Below are 23,269 nucleotides of genomic sequence, written 5' to 3' on the forward strand. Positions count from 1 at the left end.
AATAAAAAAAAAAATGTTGAAAAAAAAAATTTAAAAAAAAAAAAAAAAAAAAAATAATACACTAGATGGGGGGCACCTGGGTGGCTCAGTTGATTGGGCATCTGACTCTTGATTTTGGCTCAGGTCATGATCTCATGGTTTGTGGTATCAAGTCTCACATGGGGTTCTGCACTGACAGCATGAAGCCTACTTGGAATTCTCTCTCCTCTCTCTCTGCCCCTCCTGCCACTTGTGCGAGTGTTCACTCACTCTCTCTTTCTCTCTCAAAATAAATAAACATTTCTAAAAAATACACTAGATGGAATAAATAGTAGACTAGACGAAGCAGAAGAACAGACCAGCAATCTGGAGGACTGAGTAATAGAAAGCAATCAAGCTGAACAGGAGAGAGAGCAAAAATAATAATAAATGAAAATAGACTAAGGGAACTCAGTGACACCATCAAGCATAACAATATTCTCATTACAGGGATCCCAGAAGGAGAAGAGAGAGAGAAACAAGGTGGCAGAAGTTTTATTTGAAGGAATAATAGGTGAAAATTTCCCAAATCAGGGGAGGGAAACAGAAATCCAGATCCAGGAGGCACAGAGATTCCAACAAAATCAACCCAAGGAGGTCCACACCAAGACACATAGTAATTAAAATGGCAAAAACTAGTGATGAAGAGAAACTTTTAAAAGCAGCAAGAGATTTGTATTTCCCTGATAAAGAGTGACGTTGAACATCTTTTCATGTGCCTGTTGGCCATCCAGATGTCTTCTTTAGAGAAGTGTCTATTCATGTTTTCTGCCCATTTCTTCACTGGGTTATTTGTTTTTCGGGTGTGGAGTTTGGTGAGCTCTTGATAGATTTTGGATACTAGCCCTTTGTCCGATATGTCATTTGCAAATATCTTTTCCCATTCTGTTGGTTGCCTTTTAGTTTTGTTGGTTGTTTCCTTTGCTGTGCAGAAGCTTTTTATCTTCATAAGGTCCCAGTAATTCACTTTTGCTTTTAATTCCAGCAATAGCACTGCTAGGAATTTATCCAAGGGATACAGGAGTACTGATGCATAGGGGCACTTGTACCCCAATGTTTATAGCAGCACTCTCAACAATAGCCAAATTATGGAAAGAGCCTAAATGTCCATCAACTGATGAATGGATAAAGAAATTGTGGTTTATATACACAATGGAATACTACGTGGCAATGAGAAAGAATGAAATATGGCCTTTTGTAGCAACGTGGATGGAACTGGAGAGTGTGATGCTAAGTGAAATAAGCCATACAGAGGAAGACAGATACCATATGGTTTCACTCTTATGTGGATCCTGAGAAACTTAACAGAAACCCATGGGGGAGGGGAAGGAAAAAAAAAAAGTTAGAGTGGGAGAGAGCCAAAGCATAAGAGACTGTTAAAAACTGAGAACAAACTGAGGGTTGATGGGGGGTGGGAGGGAGGGGTGGGTGGGTGATGGGTATTGAGGAGGGCACCTTTTGGATGAGCACTGGGTGTTGTATGGAAACCAATTTGACAATAAATTTCATATATTAAAAAAAAAAAGCAGCAAGAGAAAAGAAAACAGTTACATACAAGAGAAACCCCATAAGGCTACTAGCTGATTTTTCAACAGAAACTGCAGGCCAGAAGGGAGTGGCATAATATATTCAAAGTTCTGAAAGGAAAATACCTGCAACCAAGAATGCTTTATCCAGCAAGGATATGATTCAGAGTAGAAGGAGAGACAAAGAGTTTCCCAGACAAATAAAAGTTAAAGAAATTCATGACCACTAAACCAGCCCTATGAGAGATGTTAAAGACAACTCTGAGTGGAAAGGAAAGACCATAAGCAGGAGTAAGAAAAGTAGGAAGTGCAAAAGCAGTAAGATTAAGTATATCTATAGAAATCAGTCAAGGAATTTACAAAATAAAGAGATGTACAGTATGACACCATATACCGAAAACATGGGCAAGAAAGGAATAAAGAATGGGTTCAAACTTAAGTGACCATCAATTTAATATACACAGCTATATGCATAAGATGTTATATACAAACCTAATGATAAGCACAAATCAAAAACTGTTAATAGATATGCAAAAAATAAAAAGCAAAGAATCCAAGTATATTACTAAAGAAAGCCAGCAAATCATGAGAGAAGAGAGCAATGGAAGAAGGGAACAGAAAAGAACTACAAAATAACCATAAAACAAATAACAAAATGGCAATAAGTACATGCCTATCAATAATTACTTTGAAGTAAATGGGCTAAATGCCCCAGTCAGAAGGGTGATGGAATGGATAAAGAAGCAAGACTCATCTGTATGCTGCCTATAAGAGACTTATTTCAGAACTAAAGACACATGCAGATTGAAAGTGAAGGGATGGAAAAGCATTTATTATGAAAATGGAAGTGAAAAGAAACCTAAGGTAGCAGTATTTATATTGGACAAAGTAGAGTTTAAAATAAAGACTGTAACAAGAGACAAAGAAGGACACTATAATCATAAAGGGGAAAATCCAACAAGAAGATATAACTTTTGTAAATATTTATGCACCCAACATGAAAGCACCCAAATATATAAACAGCTAGTAACAAACATACAGCAAGTAATTGATAATGATACAATAATAGTAAGGGACTTTAACATCCCACTTCCTCAATGGATAGATCATCCAAACAGAAAATCAAAAAGGAAACAGTGGCTTTGAATGACACATTGGAACATATGTATCTAACAAACATATTCAGAACATGACATCCTAAAACAGCAGAATACACATTCTTGGTGCACATGGAACATTCTCTAGAATAGATCACATGTTAGGCCACAGAACAAGTCTCAACAAATTCAGAAAGCTTGAAGTCAAACCATGCATCTTTTGGACCACAATGCTATGAAACTACAAATCAACAGCAAGAAAAAGTCTGGAAAGAACATAACTACATGGAGAATAAATAACATGTTACTAAACAATGAATGGATTAACTATAAAATCAAAGAGGAAATTAAAAAATAGATGGAGACAAATGAAAATGAAGACACAATGGTCCAAAATCTTTGGGATGCAGCAAAAGCTGTTCTAAGAGGGAAGTTTGTAGCAATACAGGCTACAAACTTGAGGTAGCTCAAGAAGAAGAAAAATCTCAAACTAACAACCAAACCTTACACCTAAAGGAGCCAGAAAAAGAAGAACAAACAAAACCCAAAACAAGCAGAAGAGAGAAAACAATAAAGATTAGAGCAGAAATAAACAAAATAGAAACTGAAAAAAAACAAACAAAACAATAAAACATATCAATGAAACCAGTAACTGGTTCCTTAAAAAGATCAATAAAACTGATAGACCTTTAGTCAGACTTATAAGAGAGAGAGAAAGAGAGAGAGAAAGGACTCAAAGAAAAGCAGAAATGAAAGAGGAGAAATCACAACTGACACCACAGAAATACAAAAGATTGTAAGAGAATATTATGAAAACCTACATGCCAACAAATTGGATAATCTAGGAAAAAATGGATAAATGCCTAGAAATATATAACCTCCCAAAACTGAATCAGGAAGAAATAGGAAATTTGAACAGACTGATAACCAACAATGAAATTGAATCAGTAATCAAAAAAAACCTCCCAACAAACAAAAGTCCAGGACCAGATGGCTTCACAGGTGAATTCCACCAAACATTTGAAGAAGAGTTATTATCCATTCTTCTCAAACTATTCAAAAATATAGAAGAGACAGGAAAACTTTCAAATTCACTCTATGAGGCCAGCATTGCCCTGATACCAAAACCAGATACAGACACTAGAAGGAGAACTACAGACCAGTATCTCTGATGACGAAAGATGCAAAAATCCTCAACAAAAATTTAGCAAATCAAACCCAGCAATACATTTTTAAAAATATGTAATCAAGTGGGATTTATCCCTGGAATGCAAAGGCGATTCAATATTCACAAATCAATCAACATGATACATCAACAAGAGAAAGGATAAAAACCATATGATCATTCCAGTAGATGTAGAAAAAGCATTTGACCAACTACCACATCCATTCATGATAAAAACCTCAATAAAGTAAGATTAGATGGAACATACCTCAACATAATAAAGGCCATATGTGACAAATCCACAATTAACATCATACTCAATGGTGAATAACTGAGAGCTTTTCCCCTAAAATCAGGAACAAGACAACGATGTCCTCTCTCACCACTTTTATTCAACCTCGTACTGGAATTCATAGCCACAGCAGTAAGACAAAAAGAAATAAAAGGCATCCAGAATGGTATAGAAGAAGTAAAACTTTTATTATTTGCAGGTGACATGATACTATATATAGAAAACTCAACCAAAGAAATTCTAGAACTGACAAACGAATTCAGTAAAGTTGAAGGATACAAAATCAATGTACAGAACTCCATTGCATTTCTATATACTAATGATGAAGCAGCAGAAAAAGAAGCTAAGAAAACAATCCTGGGTCACCTGGCTGGCTCAGTCAGTAGAGAATGTGATACTTGATCTTTGGGTCATGAGTTCAAGCCCAACATTGGGCACAGAGTTTACTGAATGAATGAATGAATGAATGAATTGAATTTAAAAATAAATAAAATTTAAAAATAAAAATAGTTTTTAAACATAACTATCTTAAAAAAAAGAAAAGAAAACAATCCCACTTACAATTGCACCAAAAATAACAAAATACCTAGGAATAAACTTAACCAAGGAGGTGAAAGACCTGTACTCTGAAAACTACAAAACATGGATGAAAGAAATTGAAGACAATACCAACAAATGGAAAGACATTCCATGCTCATGGATTGAAAGAACAAATATTATTAAAATATCCATACTACCCAAAGCAATCTACAGATTTAATGTAATCCCTATTAAAATACCAACAGCATTTTTCACAGAACTAGAACAAATAATCCTAACTTTGTATGAAACCACAAAATACCTCAAATAGCCAAAGCAATCTTGAAAGAGAAGAACAAAACTGGAAGTATTATAATCCCAGATTTCAAGATAACTACACAAAGCCGTAGTAATCAAAATAGTATGGTACCTGCACAAAAATAGATAGTGGAACATAGATCAGTGGAACAAAGACCCCAGAAATAAATCCATGATTATATGGTCAATTAATCTATGACAAAAAAGGCAATAATACACAATGGGAAAAAGAGAGTCTCTTCAACAAATGGTATTGAGAAAGCTGGACAGCCCACATGCAAAAGCATGAAACTGGACCACTTTCTTATAGCATACACAAAAATAAGCTCAAAATAGATTAAATACATAAATGTGAGACCTGAAACCATAAAAATCCTAGAAGAGATCATAGGCAGTAATTTCTCTGACATTGGTTATAGCAGCATTTTTCTAGATATGTTTCCTGAGGCGAGGAAATAAAAGTAAAAATAAACTATTAGGACTACATAAAAATAAAAAGCTTCTTCACAGCAAAGGAAACAACCAACAAAACTCAAAGACAACCTACTGAATGGGGAAGATATTTGCAAATGACAAATCTGATAAAGGGTTAGTATACAAAATATATAAAGAACTTATACAACGCAACACCAAAGTTACAAATAATACAATTTAAAAAATGGATGGAAGATATGAACAGACATTTCTTCAAAGAAGACATACAGCTGGCCAAAGGACACATGAAAAGATACTTGATATCACTCATTATCAGGGAAATGCAAATCTGACACCTGTCAGAATGGCTAAAATAAAAAACATAAGAAACAGCAAGTGTTGGCGAAGCTGTGGGAATAAAGGAACCCTCTTGTACTGATGGTGGGAATGCAGACTGGTGCAGCCACTGTGGAGGAGCCACAGTACAGAGGTTCCTCAAAAAATTAAAAATAGAATTACCAAGTGATCTAGTAATTCCACTACTGAATATTTACTCATAGACTACAAAAACATTAATTCAAAAAGATACATGCACCCTTGTATTTATTGCAGCATCATTTACAATAGCTAAATTATGAAAGCATAATTTATGTCCATAAACATGCCCATTGACAGACTAATGGATAAAGAAGAAGTGGTATAGTTCCTCAAAAAAATTAAAAATAGAACTACCTTATGACCCAACAATTGCACTACGGGAATTTATCCAAAGGATACAAAAATGTTGATTCAAAGGGGCACATGCACCCCAATGTTTATAGCAGCACTTATAACAATAGCTAAATTATCAAAAGAGCCCAAATGTCCATCAACTGATGAATGGATTAAGAAGATGTGGTGTGTATACACACATACACACACACAATGGAATATTGCTAGGCAATAAAAAGAGAATGAAATCTTGCCATTTGCAATAACATGGTTGGAACTGAAGGGTATTATGCTGCGTGAAATAAGTCGGTCAGAAAGACCAATATCATATGATTTCACTCCTATGTGGAACTTGAGATACTTAACAGATGAACATAGAGGAAGAGATGGAAAAATAAGATAAAAACAGAGAGGTAAGCAAAACATAAGAGACTCTTAAATACAGAGAACAAACTGAGGCTGATGGGGGTGGATTAAAAGGGTGATGGGCATTAAAGAGGGAACTTTTCAGGATGAGCATTGGGTGTCATATATAAGCGATGAATCACTGGGTTCTACTTCTGAAGCCAAGACTACACTGTATGCTAACTAACTTGGGGGGAAAAAAGAAGTGGTATACATATACAACGGAATATTATTCAGCCATAAAAAAGAAATCTCGCCATTTGCAACAAGATGGGTGGAGCTAGAGAGTATGATGCTAAGTAATATAAGTCAGAGAATGACAAGTACCATATGATTTCACACATATGTAGAATTTAAGAAACAAAACAAATACACTATGAAAAAAGAGACAAACCAAAAACAAACTCTTAACTAGAGAGAATAAACTAGTGGTTACCAGAGGGGAAGTGGAGGTGTTGGGATGAATGAAATAAGTAAAGGGGATTAAGAGTACACTTACCATGATGAGCACTGAGTAATGTATAGAATTGTTGGATTGGTATATTGTACACCAGAAACTAATATAATACTGTATGTTAACTACACTGGGATTAAAAGTAAATAAATAAATAAATAAATAAATAAGAAAGTAATGTGATAAAAGCAAGCAAAAGACTCAGACACATTACCAAAGAAGATATGCAGATGGAAATTAAGCACATGAAAAGATATTCAACATCATTAGTCATTAAGGGACTTTAGATTAAAACCACATTAAGGACAAATACCTACTGACTAGAATGGAAATTATAAAGATTTCTTATCCAAAAGTTGACCATGATGAGGAGAAACTGGAACTCTCAGACATCGCTGGTATGAATGTAAAATGGTACAGCTTTGGAAAGCAATTTAGCAGTTTCTTTAATAGTTAAATATACACCTACTTATAATCCAGCCATACAACTCCTAGGATTTTAACCCAAAGAAATCATATGTTCATACAAAGACTTCTAATAGAGTTATGGCAGGTATATTTATAATAGCCCCAATCTGGAACAGCCCAAACTGCCCATCAACAGGTGAACAAATAAACTATGGTACTTCCATATAGTGGAAGTACTCAGCTATCATAAGGAATGAACACACTATAACATGGACAGATAACCAAATAGTTAAGCTGAGTGGGAGAAACCAGACCAAAAAGAAAAAGAAGAAGAAGAAGAAGAAGAAGAAGAAGAAGAAGAAGAAGAAGAAGAAGAAGAAGAAGAAGAAGAAGAAGAAGAAGAAGAAGAAGAAGAAGAAGAAGAAGAAGAAGAAGAAGAACAACAACAACAACAACAACAACAACAACAACCACCACCTGTATGTTTCCATTTATATAAAATTCTAGGGAATATAAAAAAATGTATAGTAAAAAGAAAGCAGGTCAGTTGTTACCTGGAACAAAGAGTGGAAAGTCAGAGATGGATTACAAAGGGACATAAGGAAACTTTTGGGGGTGATGGATACGCTCATTATCTTGATTGTGGTAATAGTTTTCATGAGTATGTTCTCGTGTCAAAATTTATCAAATTGTACACTTATAACATGTGCCCTCTCTTTTGTGTCAGCCATACTGCCTCAATAACTTAGTTTTTAAAAAAAACAAAACAAAACAGAAGAACATTATTTAGGTCTAACCAAAGATATCTCTGAGTGAAATATAGCCATTTAAATACCAATTTGAATTTCTGCTTCAATCTTACCTCTCCCACTTAAGAGTCAAAAAAACTGAGACCTAGAGAGATGTAGTGATTTCCTACATAAGATTCTACTTGTAAATTCTGTACCTAGGGGCTAGACAAGAACAGGCCAAAATGATGTTGATGAGGATGAGGGTTTAAATGAATGATAGCTCCTTATCTATTTTAAGAATTGCTTTCACAATGGAAAGCAGAGCTTAAAATCAAAAGAATCTGAATCTCCACTCCATCATCACTAATTAGGTCTATGACCTTCAGCAGTTTCCTTAAAATTTGCAGAATCTGTTTCTTCATCTCTACATCCATGTTAAGAATATCTACCTCATAAAGCCTTCTTGAGAATTAAGTAAAATAGGATATGCTCATGTAACTTTTTAATAATTAATAATTGGGTGAATTTTATCTGTGACATGGATGGGTAGAACATGTATTATGCATTGATATATTATAAAACTGCGGATGAGAAAAGCTAAGTGTTTTCCCTTGATCATGCAGTCAGGAAAGACGGAGTTGGCTTACCCCATCTCCTAATTCCCAGTCCAGTGTTTTAAAGAAAAAAAAAAAGACACTCACCAAGGTTACTGGAAAAACCCATCTCTAAATGTAGTGTAGGGAGGTTCTTCTCTTCTCAGAGTCATTTAATTCAACAGTCTTGAAACAGCAGCCTGAAGGCCATATTTAGCCTTCTGAAGTATTTAGATTCTAAGTGAACAGTGTTTGAAAAAATTGAAGTCAACATTTAAAGTTTGAGAGATTTCACATAAAAATCTGAATTTCTGGCTTGTTTTGGAAAAAATGAGCAGATCTTGCAACACTGAACCTCTACTGAAGAAGGGCAGTGGAGAGCTGGATGTGAGGAACAGGTGCCCCTTCAGATGGGTGGGTCCCCCTCAGGTCCTCACAGTCCCCACCATCCCTCACACCCTGACACTGAGTCTGCCTTACTTATAATATAAACCTGGCACATGTGGGCATTTATTTATATGTGCAACCAATGTTTTCCACAATTCTGCCTCACACAGTTAACCATCATTTCCGGAGGGCCAACCATGTTTATGATTTGTCATCTAGAAATGACGATGCGCTGTGTTGACATTCAGACAGCCATTCAACAGAACTGACTCCCTCTAGGCTGCACGTGTAAGCTGTTTCCATGCACACCAATTGAAGCAGAGATGTGGCAATGTTCCAGCATATTTGGGCAATGTAGATATTCAACCTGATTTTCTTGGGCACCAAAGTGGATATATTTTGGGGGTCCTGACTCTTGAATGATCCAACTTGACATTCTACCTTGACCACATCTACCAGACAACTGCCCTGTTTCCACAGACCTGTGCTCCCATAGCCACAGTTTTAAGTGGTTCATAACCACTTTAAATTGTCTAAGGAAGCTGATGGGTATAAAAAACCAGTGCTGCCAAGGACCCTGAGATAGTTCCACATTAACCCTTAGATGAGCCCATGAAGTAAACACACAAAACATATCCAGGATGAGAGAGAAGAAAACCAACAGATAACGCATACAAACGTTATTTTTTGATATACAAAAATTACCAAACTGCCTACAATTAGTGAATACAAATCACTTTTTGGCTCTGAAATAGTTCCTTACAGCACACAAAAGTAAGTTAAAACGTATGCTTGAGACCTTGGTGTACATCTGCTGTTGATCTTCTGTAAATACAAAATACTTTTCTTCTTTCAACCTAAACAGTGGATCAGGAAGCCCGTAGTGAACTGTATAGTACTAGCCAATCTAAAAGCGTTTTGGAAACCCAAGGTCTAGAAATAGATACATTTTCTCATTTGTCTCTCACCATAACTACAAAATACAAAGAATATCCAACTTTTAAGTATTCTGACTATCCTGGATTTTGCCACGATGAAACACAGGTCACTGTGAGGATAACTGCCTTAAACAGTTATACACAGCTATGGAAGGGCCACCCATGGGAGGAGAACCAGCTGACTCTCTGTATGGCTATGGTTTGTTTTGTTTTGCTTTTTCAAACAGTGAAATGCTTGTGGTTAATTATTTTTTTGATTTCACTCCCTAGAGAAAATGCACTACACGCCATCCACTTTCTATTATTATTTTGTAATAACAGAGTTAAAGATCTATCGCCTGGTGTGATTGGCAAACACTAGCAAGCCAAGAAGAGAGAACTCCACAAACTAGCAATCATTTTAAGGGAATATGTTAAAAATTCTAAATAATAAACCTGGTTACCGCCAGACCCAAGACAAAGGTTGGTAACAATGTACAGAAATGTTCCTGTTTTCCTGTCTTACTCAGAGCATACCATTTACTCCAGGCTTCCTTATCTCTCTAATAAATGCCAGATTTTATTGACACATTTTATCTGCTTTTTGCCATAGACACCAAAGCTCTGGAATGTGAGGTCTCTTTCTGAGCCACCATTTATCCCCACACATTTGCTGGGAGAGCACCATTATAATTTTTCCAGTCTCCTGACTTTGTTTTCTAAACACAGTCCCAATACACACACGGCGCATCTGTTTTCCCCTCAGAAGAGAAGCATTCTCGATTACTCTCTCTTTTCCCCTCAGAGAAATGTACTACCCACAGATGACACAGATCTTTTGATCAACAAGCTTCCAAAGAGATACAGATTTGTTCTCCACAATCAGCAAGGAAGCTGTGCTCAATTTTTTCTTTACTACAGTTAAAAAAAAAAGTGGGTGGGAATCCTATAAAACTATGATGGAGAAGGCCTCCTTTAGAGGGAAAGAGTAGAAAAACATTTACAAGGTCACCCCCAGGAAGTTTGTGATCTCCCAAAATTATGCACAAAATACCCCAGTTTGAGGAGAGAGCACTTTGGGTTTTTCCTCTTAGATGCTGGATCTTTTTTTTTTTTTTTCAATCTCATTGAACTCTGAGCTCTAGACTCATAACAGTGTTAGGCATGCATTGTCACTACAGGGTTTTTCATCTCTGTGTCATTTTACAGACTAGCTCAGAGAATCCTTGAGCTAGAAGGAATTATTTGGATTCCTGTTTTACAGCTGAAGAAACTGAAGAAGAGAAGCAAAGAGTTTCCCACTGAGACACAGAAAGAGCCTGTTTGAGGGGCTCAGTCTGCAGGGTTTCAGAGTTCAAACGCCCACTCAGAATCCTACAACAGGGGCACAAGACAGCCTTCTAAATCCAGCATGAAACACTGGATTTTGTTATTCTGTCTATATAATGTAATGTAGCATGGTTGCGTGGGGAGGGACAGAACAGGGAAAGGTGATGAAATTGTGGCTCCATCTAAAATAATCTTACTTTACATAATCAGATGCGATTTAAGAAATATACTCATTCTCCCTTGCCACAACATTAGTTAAACCCTTGGTGCCAGATAGATCTAAAGCCTTCCATTTTATTGTGCATTTGATAGTAGCTGTTCTCACAGTCTAAAAATGATATCGTTTGGGCATAGTTGAACTATATACCAACACTACTCTCAGAAGATGTGACTTTTAAGTATAGAAAGCAAAAGCTTTTGGGTCACTAAAAAGAGGTATGCTTCCTGGGCATATAAATTTGCCAAAATTTCCAGTTACAATGTGAAGACTTTATTTCATGTGCAGAAAAAAAGAAAAAGAAAAAAACAAACAAAAAAAGCCTAATGGTGATTTGTGAATCCTGCTGGAAGCAACAGGAGGAACGGAAAGAGGGGAAGGTAGAAGGCCAAGCTAACCTGGCTTTAGTAATAAGTAAAGTAAATTTGATAAGTAATAGTCATACGATTGTATCTACCATTTAGTGAGAACTTTACATGCATTTGTTATTTAATCCACACAACTCTTTGCATTTGATATCTGTGCTTCCATTTTACAGATGGAATAGTGAAATTGGAGGGGCAAAGTGACTCACTTATGATTATATTCAGTGCCAGCGTGCTCAATAAGGCGTCTTTTGAAACCAGACAGAGTGGGGAGTGTCAAATACATGTATCAGTTGTAGAGTGGCCAACCAGCCTAGTTTGCTCCAGACTCAGAGGTTTCCTGGAAAGTAGGAATTTCAGGGCAAACCAGGATGATGGCTCACACATCAAGTTGTGTAGCCTTAAAGAAACTACCTCCCTGCTCTGGACCACAGAGGAATTTGGACCAGGATGATCTCTACAGTTCATTGGAGTGTTACTGTCTGATTTCCTTCTCTGCAGAGGGACAGGGGGTCATCGCTCTGATCCCAACCTCAAGGAATCTTTACTGTTTACTTCTTTATGGCTGAGTTCTTCCAGTGTATTCTAGAAAGCCCCCTCTGATTGGACCTACACAGCTACAAGAAAACTCATAGCAACAGCTTTCGACTGAACAGGCCTGGGTGTGATAAACTTCCACTGGTATCTGCCTTCACATCGTAAGGGATATTTCACATTTATCACATCTACTCAATCTCTCTCAGCCTCTGTTTTCCCATCAAAAGGAGAATAATAAAAATTGTATTTCACAGGATTAGTGAGAATCAAATGAGATCAAAGATGTAAAAGTGCTTTTATAAATTGTAGAAAAATATAAAAATGTATCCATGCTGTCTCTTAACAGAGAGTGGGTATGTGATTCACAAGCCTACTTACATGTAGCCCCAGGTCTGTGTCTACCCCCATAGTCTTGCCCCACACAGCACCTAACCCGTATGGGCTGTTGAAGATGGAATTTTATATTCTAAAGGCTCTGGATCCTTTCTCATTTTAGCCATGATTCTAGCCATTTGCTGTCTATAACCTCCTAATTCAATAATCAAGAAGCAGAAAACCTGTACTCTACATCAGGATTGGATATGGAGATTAGGAAAACAGGATGAGAAGAATTCAAACTCTGGGACATTAATTAAAACGTTTAGAAGAGAAAAAAGGAAACCACATCATTATGGTCATGCAATTGACTAATCTCTTATATGGGCAAAACGGCCTCTATCCAGTATAATTCATAGAGATATTTTGAGGATCACTGGGACAGGAATATGAAGGCCCTCTCAAAACCATGTAAAGGAGGCTACAAAATTAAGCACTAGGCACGCCTGCGTATATGAAAATAGATGGCACACGTATATTTCATCTCGTCTGACATTCTTATTTTACAAGTGATAATATGAGGAGCTAGAGACAATTTGTGCACAGGGACAAGAGCCATGATGAAAACTCAAATCTCTTGACATTCAGCCAGTGCTCACAAATCATAAGGATTACCTTACTTTGGGATCCCCCAGAAACAGGTTTTGAGGCAAGAATTCAAGTGCACATGGTTTATTTTAGGAAGTAGCTCCTAACACCTCTAGTTGGGCAGTGGGAAGTGAGATAGGGACAAGAAGGAACCAATCAAGCAAGGCTCCACTGTGGACAACTGGAGTGTCCTCCTGCTGAGAAACTGAGGGAAACAGGATAGATCCTGGGTCTCAGAGTTATTCCAACTGAAAGACAAGATCAGGGTATTTAGCCTATCCTTCATTTGGTGACAGCTGCTGGGACAGTGTCAATTCCTCCATCACTTCTAGCATACAGGTAGAATAGGCTCCAGTGACCAAAGACTGCCCTTGGAAAAGATTCACAGGATTTGAGAATTAGAGGTGGAGTCAGCATACCCAGCAGTGGTACAAGCTGGTACAAGTAGACACTGGCAGGCACAGATGGCCGTCTATGACTGGTATCTTGGGGGTCCGCTAGTTGAATATACCAGAGAATAGTGCAATTACCACTATATTCTGTTGCAATGTAAACCCCATTAAGGCAAAACTATATATATTTTTTGGTCTGTTTTGTTCATTGTTGAATCTTTAAGGTCTAAAACAGTGATAGCACATCACAACTACTTATTAAATATTGGCTGAGTAAATGAATAACACCCCTCACAATTGGCCAGTCTGCTTCTCCTTATTTACTTTTGGGACAGAGAGAGACAGAGCATGAACGGGGGAGGGGCAGAGAGAGAGAGGGAGACACAGAACCGGAAGCAGGCTCCAGGCTCCGAGCCATCAGCCCGGAGCCCAACGCGGGGCTCGGACTCACGGACCGCGAGATCGTGACCTGGCTGAAGTCGGACGCTTAACCGACTGTGCCACCCAGGCGCCCCAGTCTGCTTCTCCTTAAATGCTCCACCAGTGAGGAGGTACTGGTGAAAAGTTAAGGCAGCTGGATCATTTACTGAACCAGCCTCTGATAGAAATTTCTTCCTGACATTAACTTCCTATGTGCTTCCCTGTAACACTTATCTTCTGGTTCTAATTTTCTCTGGGACCAAAGAGGAATAAATTTAGCTCCCCGTTCCACTTGATATATTTCAGATATATTTGGATAGCTGTGTGTGCCTGGTTTCTTCAGCTGTCCTCTTATGATATGGTTTTTAAGATCTTTCACTTTGATGGTAGTGGGAAGAACATGGTATTAGGAGTCAGCCCCGTCACCTTCAAGGGGAGTAATCTTGGACAGGCTTCTTCCTCTAAAAATATGTAGATGAGGTTAATAACAACTATATTTCAAGGTTGGTGTTGAAGATGTACTGAGACCATGTAAATAATGCCCTAGCCCCATGCCCGATACTTGGAAGGCCCCCACAAAAGTAGGTTATTTTCCACTACCCACAGCCCAGTCAGCAGCCTCTGGTTATGATTCATCTTGTCAATAGATGGTTTAGGTATGACATCCACAAATGGGCTTTCTTGTACATCTCTACTTAAATACAGAATATAGAGGGACTACAGTAACCCTCACTCTACAACGTTTAAAAGACCCGAGTTGGTCTGTGATAAAGTCAGGACTAGAAAGCAACCCTATTAATGCACGCTAAGAATACAATAGGCTTTTTAGGCATCCCCATAGCAATACTGTTTCCTGTTAAGCTTATACTACACAACTAAAATCCCAAGGCCCTCTTTTTGTGAAATATTCTACTATACCCTGTATCTGGTACAGTTGATTTTTTGAACCTATAGCAATACTGTTTCCTGTTAAGCTTATACTACACAACTAAAATCCCAAGGCCCTCTTTTTGTGAAATATTCTACTATACCCTGTATCTGGTACAGTTGATTTTTTGAACCTAACTGTAGGACTTTCTATTGATCCCTACTGGATTTCTTTTTTAGTTATTCCCTCTTTTCACCACACCACATCTGCCCTTACAACAGACAAGACTATCCTTAAACTCCTTATTACGTTTTCCCTGTCTTCCATTTCACATCATCATTTGGTGGCTTGTCCTCCAAAGATTAGCAGAAGACAGAGAATATTAAAATCCCTCTGCCAATTTTCAGCTGCTCTTTTTTTTTTAATTTTTTTTTTAATATTTATTTATTTCTGAGACAGAGACAGAGCATGAGCAGGGGAGGGACAGAGAGAGAGGGAGACACAGAATACGAAGCGGGTTCCAGGCTCTGAGCTGTCAGCACAGAGCCCGACGCGGGGCTCGAACTCACAAACCGTGAGATCATGACCTGAGCCGAAGTCGGTCACTCAACCGACTGAGCCACCTAGGTGCCCGTCAGCTGCTCTTTTAAAACTTCTACATAAGGATGGAAGTGGAAGGTCTTAAACCACTAGACGTTTGTAGAGAATGTGCATTTGCCTTATCCAAACTCTTTTTGACCTCTAATTCCGCAACTATGAGAGAAACAGTAGTTTAGCAAATGGATGCAAATAGTGAAAGGAGATCCTAAAACACAAACTCTAGAAAATGTCAGAAAACCAGCCCACTAAAGTAGCAGAAGTGCTGGATTAGAGGTCGAAGAGTCACTTTTGAGTCATGACTGTCACCAACTAGCTGTAGGACTTGAGCAGGTTTTCTTAACTTCTTTAGGATTCACTTTTCTCATCTATAAAATTAGAAGAATTGGGCTAAAAATTTAAAAAAAACCTCAATAAGTAAACTATAGCTCTTGGTCACATCTACTGCAAGAATGAAGACCCTTCTCAGCAATCAGACTGTTGACATTCCAGGAAATGTCCACATCACTCTGAAGGGACCCACCGTTATCGTGAAGGGCCCTAGAGGAACCCTGTGAAGGGACTTCAATCACATCAATGTAGAGCTCAGTCTCCTTGGAAAGAAAAAGAAGAGGCTCCAAACTGACAAATGATGGGGAAATAGGAGAGGAGAGAGCTGGCTGCTGTTCACACTATCTGTAGTCATGTGCAGAACATGATCAAGGGCGTCACACTGGGATTCCATTACCAGATGAAATCTGTGTGTACTCACTTCCCCATCAATGTTGTTATTCAGGAGAATGGTTCTCTTGTTGAAATTTGCAATTTCTTGGGTGAAAAAAAATACATCCACAGAGTTCGGATGAGGCCAGGTGTTGCTTGTTCGGTATCTTAAGCCCACAAAGATGAGTTAGTTCTTGAAGGAAATGACACGGAACTTGTAACAAACTCAGCTGCTTTGATTCAGCAAGCCACAACAGTTAAAAACAAGGATATCGGAAAATTTTCAGATGGTGTCTATGTTTCTGAAAAAGGAACAGTTCCGCAAGCTAATGAATAAGATCTAAGTTGTCCAGCTACAGGAACAGCAAGATGCCAGATGATTTTTCAGACTTGTTTCTGATATTTTAAAGATGCAGTAAAAGCTGTATTCATTCAGAAATAAATAAATAAATACATAAGCTATAATGATCCAGACAATGGAATGTTATTCAGCACTGAAAAGAAATGAACCATCAAGCAGTGAAATGACATACAGGAAACTTAAGTGTATATTGTTAAGTGAAAGAAGCCAATGTGAAAAGACTACATATTATATGACTCCTACTACAGGACATTCTGGAAATGGTATAACTATGGAGACAGTAAAAAGATCAGTGATTGTTAGGGATTGGGAGGGCAAAGGAGGGATATATAGATGGAGCACAGAGGATTTTTAGAATACTAAAACTTCTTCATGATACTAGAATGGTAGACACATACTATTATATACTTGTCAAAATCCTTAGAATGTACAATACCAAGAGTGAACTATAATGCAAAAACAAAAACATCAATAACAACAACAAAAAAACAAAAACCCAACTTGCACATGTTAAATAATAACAGTACCACATATGCCTTATCATTTACCTCCCACAGGTAGGTTTTGCCATCACCTCCATCTTACAAATGAGGAAACTGAGGCTGAAATGTGAGCACCAAAGATGGGATTTGAACCTAGATCTTCTGACCACAAGCTCAGGGTCCTTTGCTTTTCCTCATATCGCCTACCTCCCAGATCTCAAATCCTATGACATTTTCTTGGAAATCAATTTATATCTATTTAGTGTCCAGACTACAAAGGAGATTCTCTGCAAAACTGTTTCATTTGTTTTGTGCTATTTAAAGTTTATGCAGTTTACATGGAAGGCAGTAAAATAGAATGACTAAAAGGATGGGCTTTCGAGTCATTTACTAGCTATGGAATATCTGGCAAGTTAGCATCTCTGAGCCTCAGATTCCTCATTTAGAAAATAGAAGTAATGGGGTGCCTGGGTGGCTTAGTCGGTTAAGCGTCCGACTTCGGCTCAGGTCATGATCTCGCAGTCCGTGGGTTTGAGCCCCGCGTCGGGCTCTGTGCTGACAGCTCAGAGCCTGGAGCCTGCTTTGGATTCTGTGTCTCCCTCTTTCTCTGACCCTCCCCTGTTCATGCTCTCTCTCTGTCTCAAAAATAAATAAATGTTAAAAAAATAAAAAATAAAAAAATAGAAAAAGAAAATTGAAGTAACAACAGGACTTTCTCTCCAGGAATGTTTTAAGGATTATGGGACATAGAGCATGTCAAGCCCTCAGCACAGTGCTTGATATAAATATGACTAAAGAAGGTTCTGTGACTATTATTCTTGGGTACACTGTGTAGATTGTGAGATGTGGTATAGCATGGTTCAAAGTGTGGAGTTCCTGGGTTAAAATTCCAGTTCTGATACATACTAATCATTTACTTTGGGCAAGTTGCTTACCCTCTCTGTGCTTCAGTGTCTTTACTCATGAAAAGGGGATGACCATAATAGCACTTACCTTGTAGGACTGTGGTGAGAAGATAATGAGCTAATGCATTTGATGCTTAGATTAGTGCTTGGCACATAGGAAGCTTACATACGTGCTAGCTATGGAGATCATCCCTCTTTCCTTCCTTCAGTAAATCTCAAGTCCATGGTTGCAACCAATCAAACACAAGACCACTTTGGAATATATTCCCATTTTCTTAAAACCCACACCAAAGGAATCAGCTGTCACTGCAGTCTCCCCACGTCTGACTCGAGGCTATGTGTCATCTGTTCTGATGAGCGCGCTGCAATTGTCCCTAACACCTGTGCAGATTGCTGGCACCAGGAGCCCTCTCTGGAGCAAACAGCCCACTAGCAAGGGTCTGGGATGATCAGCCAATGTTGGCAATGCTATCTGGAGTCAGCAGAGCCCTTTGGAGTCAGAGTGACAATTTAGAGATCCTTGGCTTCTTGCAGGGAGTGGAGAGGAGAGTGTTCCCTGGGTGATGGTGGAATCAACACTCTGCCTAGGAAGAGTTGCCCAAAGGGTTATGTAAGGTACTACACAGAGCTTACAACCACTCCAAGGACCTAAATCTTGTGTTCAGCCCCTTCAACTGAATGTCCCACAGCCAGTTGTGTGGCTGGGCTTGCTCCCCAGTTTGTGTTTCTGTCTAGAGAGCATGTTTTCTGCTCTGCACATGCACTCAGTGCATCTGGCAATGCCCAAAAGCTCATTCTTTCAGCCTCTCAGATGCTAAACATACCTTACAAACATGTGTCTTTCCATTGTCAACATAGGATGGAATGCTTGAGGCAGATGGTTTAAAGGAAGACCCAGCCAACAATACCAATTAAAAAATAACATCCTCGCAGAGTGGCCAAAATGAAGAAATCAGGAGACTATAGATGCTGGAGAGGATGTGGAGAAACAGGAACCCTCTTGCACTGTTGGTGGGAATGCAAATTGGTGCAGCTGCTCTGGAAAGCAGTGTGGAGGTTCCTCAGAAAATTAAAAATAGACCTACCCTATGACCCAGCAATAGCACTGCTAGGAATTTATCCAAGGGATACAGGAGTACTGATGCATAGGGGCACTTGTACCCCAATGTTTATAGCAGCACTCTCAACAATAGCCAAATTATGGAAAGAGCCTAAATGTCCATCAACTGATGAATGGATAAAGAAATTGTGGCTTATATACACAATGGAATACTACGTGGCAATGAGAAAGAATGAAATATGGCCTTTTGTAGCAACGTGGATGGAACTGGAGAGTGTGATGCTAAGTGAAATAAGCCATACAGAGAAAGACAGATACCATATGGTTTCACTCTTATGTGGATCCTGAGAAACTTAACAGAAACCCATGGGGGGAGGGGAAGGAAAAAAAAAAAAAAGAGGTTAGAGTGGGAGAGAGCCAAAGCATAGGAGACTGTTAAAAACTGAGAACAAACTGAGGGTTGATGGGAGGTGGGAGGGAGGGCAGGGTGGGTGATGGGTATTGAGGAGGGCACCTGTTGGGATGAGCACTGGGTGTTGTATGGAAACCAATTTGACAGTAAATTTCATGTATTAAAAAATAAAAAATAAAATAAAATAAAATAAAATAAAAAGATTATAAGCCCCCCCCCAAAAAAAATAAAATAAATAAATAAATGCTAAAAAAAAAAATAAATAACATCCTCACTGGGGTAAGGGCTAAAATAAAGCATTTCTTCAGGTGGTTGCTGTGGTTATGTGAGTGTCTGTTGCACACTCATCTTGCCGACTTGTTGGAAGTGTCTAGAACCTAGTGGCGCAAACCTCCACAGTTACCAGGGGTTAAGCAAAGCTATGTTCCTGAAGTATTTATCTGAAAGAAGCTACAATAAAACCTTACTTTTATATTAAGAATATAAACTATATCTGGCACCTGGGTGGCTCAGCTGGTTAAGCATCTGACTTTGGCTCAGGTCATGATCTTGTGGTTTGTGAGTTCGAGCCACACATCAGGCTCTGTGCTGACAGCTCAGAGCCTGGAGCCTGCTTCAGATTCTGTGTCTCCCTCTCTGTGCCCCTTCCCAGATCATGCTCTGTCTCTCTCTGTCTCTCAATAATAAATAAACGTTAAAACAAATTTAAAGAACATAAACTATATCTAATATAATATGACATAATTATTAAATTAAAATTCATAGTTTGAGTGAATCTTTTTAGATAAAACACAGAGGGGCACCTGGGTGACTCAGTCAGTTAGGCATCTAGCTTTGGCTCAGGTCATGATCTCATAGTCCGTGGGTTCAAGCCCTACATTGGGCTCTATGCTGACAGCTCAGAGCCTGGAGCCTGTTTCAGATTCTCTGTCACCCTCTCTCTCTCTACCCCTCCTCTGCTCTCTCTCTCTCTCTCTCTCTCAGAAATAAACATTAAAAATTTTTTTTAAAGATAAAACACAGAATCTGGTAATAATTTTGCATTTCCAGGATATTCGTTCCCCTCTGCCATAAGGAATGTTTCTATGGGAAAGTTTTACAAATGTTGGGCCTAAGTCATGGTGTGAAATACAAGAGAGAAGACAGCATAATACAGAGGATGGAGGGCTGGGTGTGGGGTCCAGAGACCTGAGTGTGGGCTGGGACTCTGTCACCCAACTTGCCGTGTGACCTCATGGTTAAACAGGGATGTTAATCCTTGTCCCGTCTGCCTCCCAGGGCTGTTGTGAGAATTGAACGAGACAATGCGTGTGAAAAGAGTTTTCCAAACTACAGTGCGCCACAAATGTAAGTTATTATGACTCAGCCTTGTTGTTTTTGGAAAGCGTGTTTCATTTTATATATCACATGTATTCTCCACCCCGGCCCTCCCCCCACAGTCAGATCAAAAGTGTTTGCCTTCCTCCTCAGAGTGAGGGACCTCTGATCTGACAAAAAGAAATGAAGTCACCAGGCTTGCTCTTGCCCAGTTTTATGTCCAGGCCATGGGAGAAGCACGCTCCCCACAAGGCTGAGCGGCCCAGCCCTCGCCGCCCATACTGAGGGGAAGTAGACAGAGCCCAGCAGTCACCACTGTCTGAATTTCATTATGCAGGTCTCCAGACAAGCAGAGGGGAAAAGTGCAAAGGAGTGGGTCAGCGTCTGAAATGTGAGAGGGACAGCAGTCTCTGAAGTGTATGGGAATGGAAGGAAACTTAATACTGCTCCAAAGGGGAGAGGGAACATTGCATCATGTGAAAATAATAGCAAGCGGTCAGTAGAGCTTGGGGTTTGGGAAGGCAGGCTTGCCCACTGACCCATTTGCAAAAAGGCTTTGATGCCATTCTGTGCCAATCCAAGGTGAATCTGCACCAGGAGACTGATGTAGAGTACAGGAGGCTGGGTGCTCACAGGGACTGGAGATTGAGCTCAGGTCCTGAGCAACCTGAGAATACTGCTGGGGGTGGAGCGGGCAGTGTGAATCTGAAACAGAGCTCTGAAAGGAAGCCCTAGAGTTGGGAATTGGAGATAACTGGTCAAGTAACGAACCAATTAGTCAAAAGTACTATTTATTGAGCACTTAATATGTTCTGAATACATACTTCACTTATTCCTCACAATAACCCTAGAGATAGAGAGCATAATCCCCATTTTTGGTACAAAGAAACTGAGGGTCAATGAGTTAAGGGACATTTCCAAGGTCACAGAGCTAGTAAGCAGCAGAGCCAGAGTCTGACCCAGATCTGTGCAACTCCAGGTTTCTTGATTCTGAACTCTCTGCTAGCCCTCTCCAAAGCAGAATGGTTGGGAATTGAGCGGAAATGGATTAAAACATAAGCATGGAAACAAGAGAGAAAGGTCTGGATTTTTTCCATGTCAGTGACTTATTTTTCTGGGCTAGGGGAACACGAGTGTGGTTTCCTGTGGACATTTGTAACACAAGAATTGGCCACCTTTCCCAGGTAGGTAACTCATAGCCTATCTTCTGTGGGTCTGGGTGAGGATGTAACTGAAGCCACTATTGACAGCAAATGCAAAAGTTAGCAGGAACCTGGGGAAGAGTGCATGTTGGAGGGGAACAGACTTCCTGTGTCACTGATGAGATCTGCCCTTGGTACTTTCATCATTGATCTATTGCCATGATAATGCTGCATAACAAACCATCCCAGCATTTAGTGGCTTAAAATCACAACCATTTGTCGTTTCTCATGCCTTTCAGGGCTGGCTGAACAACCAGACTGATCTGAAATGGGCTCATAGGATGTCAGCTGGGTTTGCTCAGGTGTCTGCCACCAGCTGGAAAATCTGTTGGAAATGGTTGATCTAGGATGGCCTCAGCTAGGATGATGCAGCTCTGCTCCCCATGTTGTCTCATCTCCCAGCAGGCTAGTTCAGTGTTGTTCTCATGGTGAAGGCAGAAGAATAAGAGAGAAAGAAGAGGTGTGCGAGATCTTAGGCTTAGAACTGACATGCCGTCTCTTCTGCCCCATTCTAGCAGCCAAATCAAGTCACAAGACAGCCCAGATTCAAGAGGTAGGGGAAAAGATTCCATCTCTTAATGGCTGACAAAGTCATGTTGCAAAGCACTTGAAGAACTGCAGGCATTTTTTTTTTTTTTTTTGGCAGTCTGTCTACCACAGGATTCAATCTCAATCCCAAAAGGAGATGAAAGACAGCATCATTTGCCAATATTCTGGGCCATGCCCATTTCCCTGCCAAAAACCCTTTGTCCACTAAATGTCATTTCTTTTTTTTTTTAATTTTATTTAAATCCAAGTTAGTTAATGTACAGTATAATAATGGTGTCAGATGTAGAATTTAGTGATTCATCACTTCCATGTAACACCCAGTGCTCATCCCAACAAGTACCCTCCTTCATGCCCATCACCCATTTAGCCCATCCCCCCACCTGCCTCCCCTCTAGCAACCCTAAGTTTGTTCTCTGTATTTGAGTTCCTTATGGATTGCCTCCCTCTCTGTTTTTCACTAAATGTCATTTCTTTGCCCATTTTATGTGTCTTGCTGGCACTAGACTGAGAAAGAAGTGACACAATGACTCTATAGTTGGGCAAATAAAAGAATGCCTTCTTTTTTTAGTAGTAGTAAAATTCAGACTGCTTACCCACTGACTTCATCTCTCATTTCCTAAGAAAGTTGCATTAGGA

General features: G+C 39.2%; 1 pseudogene; it reads left to right on the forward strand.

Annotated features, from left to right (window-relative positions):
- The first annotated feature begins 16,095 nt into the window (after positions 1-16,095).
- Positions 16,096-16,698, forward strand: LOC131493464 (large ribosomal subunit protein uL6-like; annotated as a pseudogene).
- The last annotated feature ends 6,571 nt before the right edge of the window (positions 16,699-23,269 follow it).

Source organism: Neofelis nebulosa, chromosome 2 (assembly GCF_028018385.1).
Source record: "Neofelis nebulosa isolate mNeoNeb1 chromosome 2, mNeoNeb1.pri, whole genome shotgun sequence".
Classification (NCBI taxonomy): Eukaryota; Metazoa; Chordata; class Mammalia; order Carnivora; family Felidae; genus Neofelis; species Neofelis nebulosa.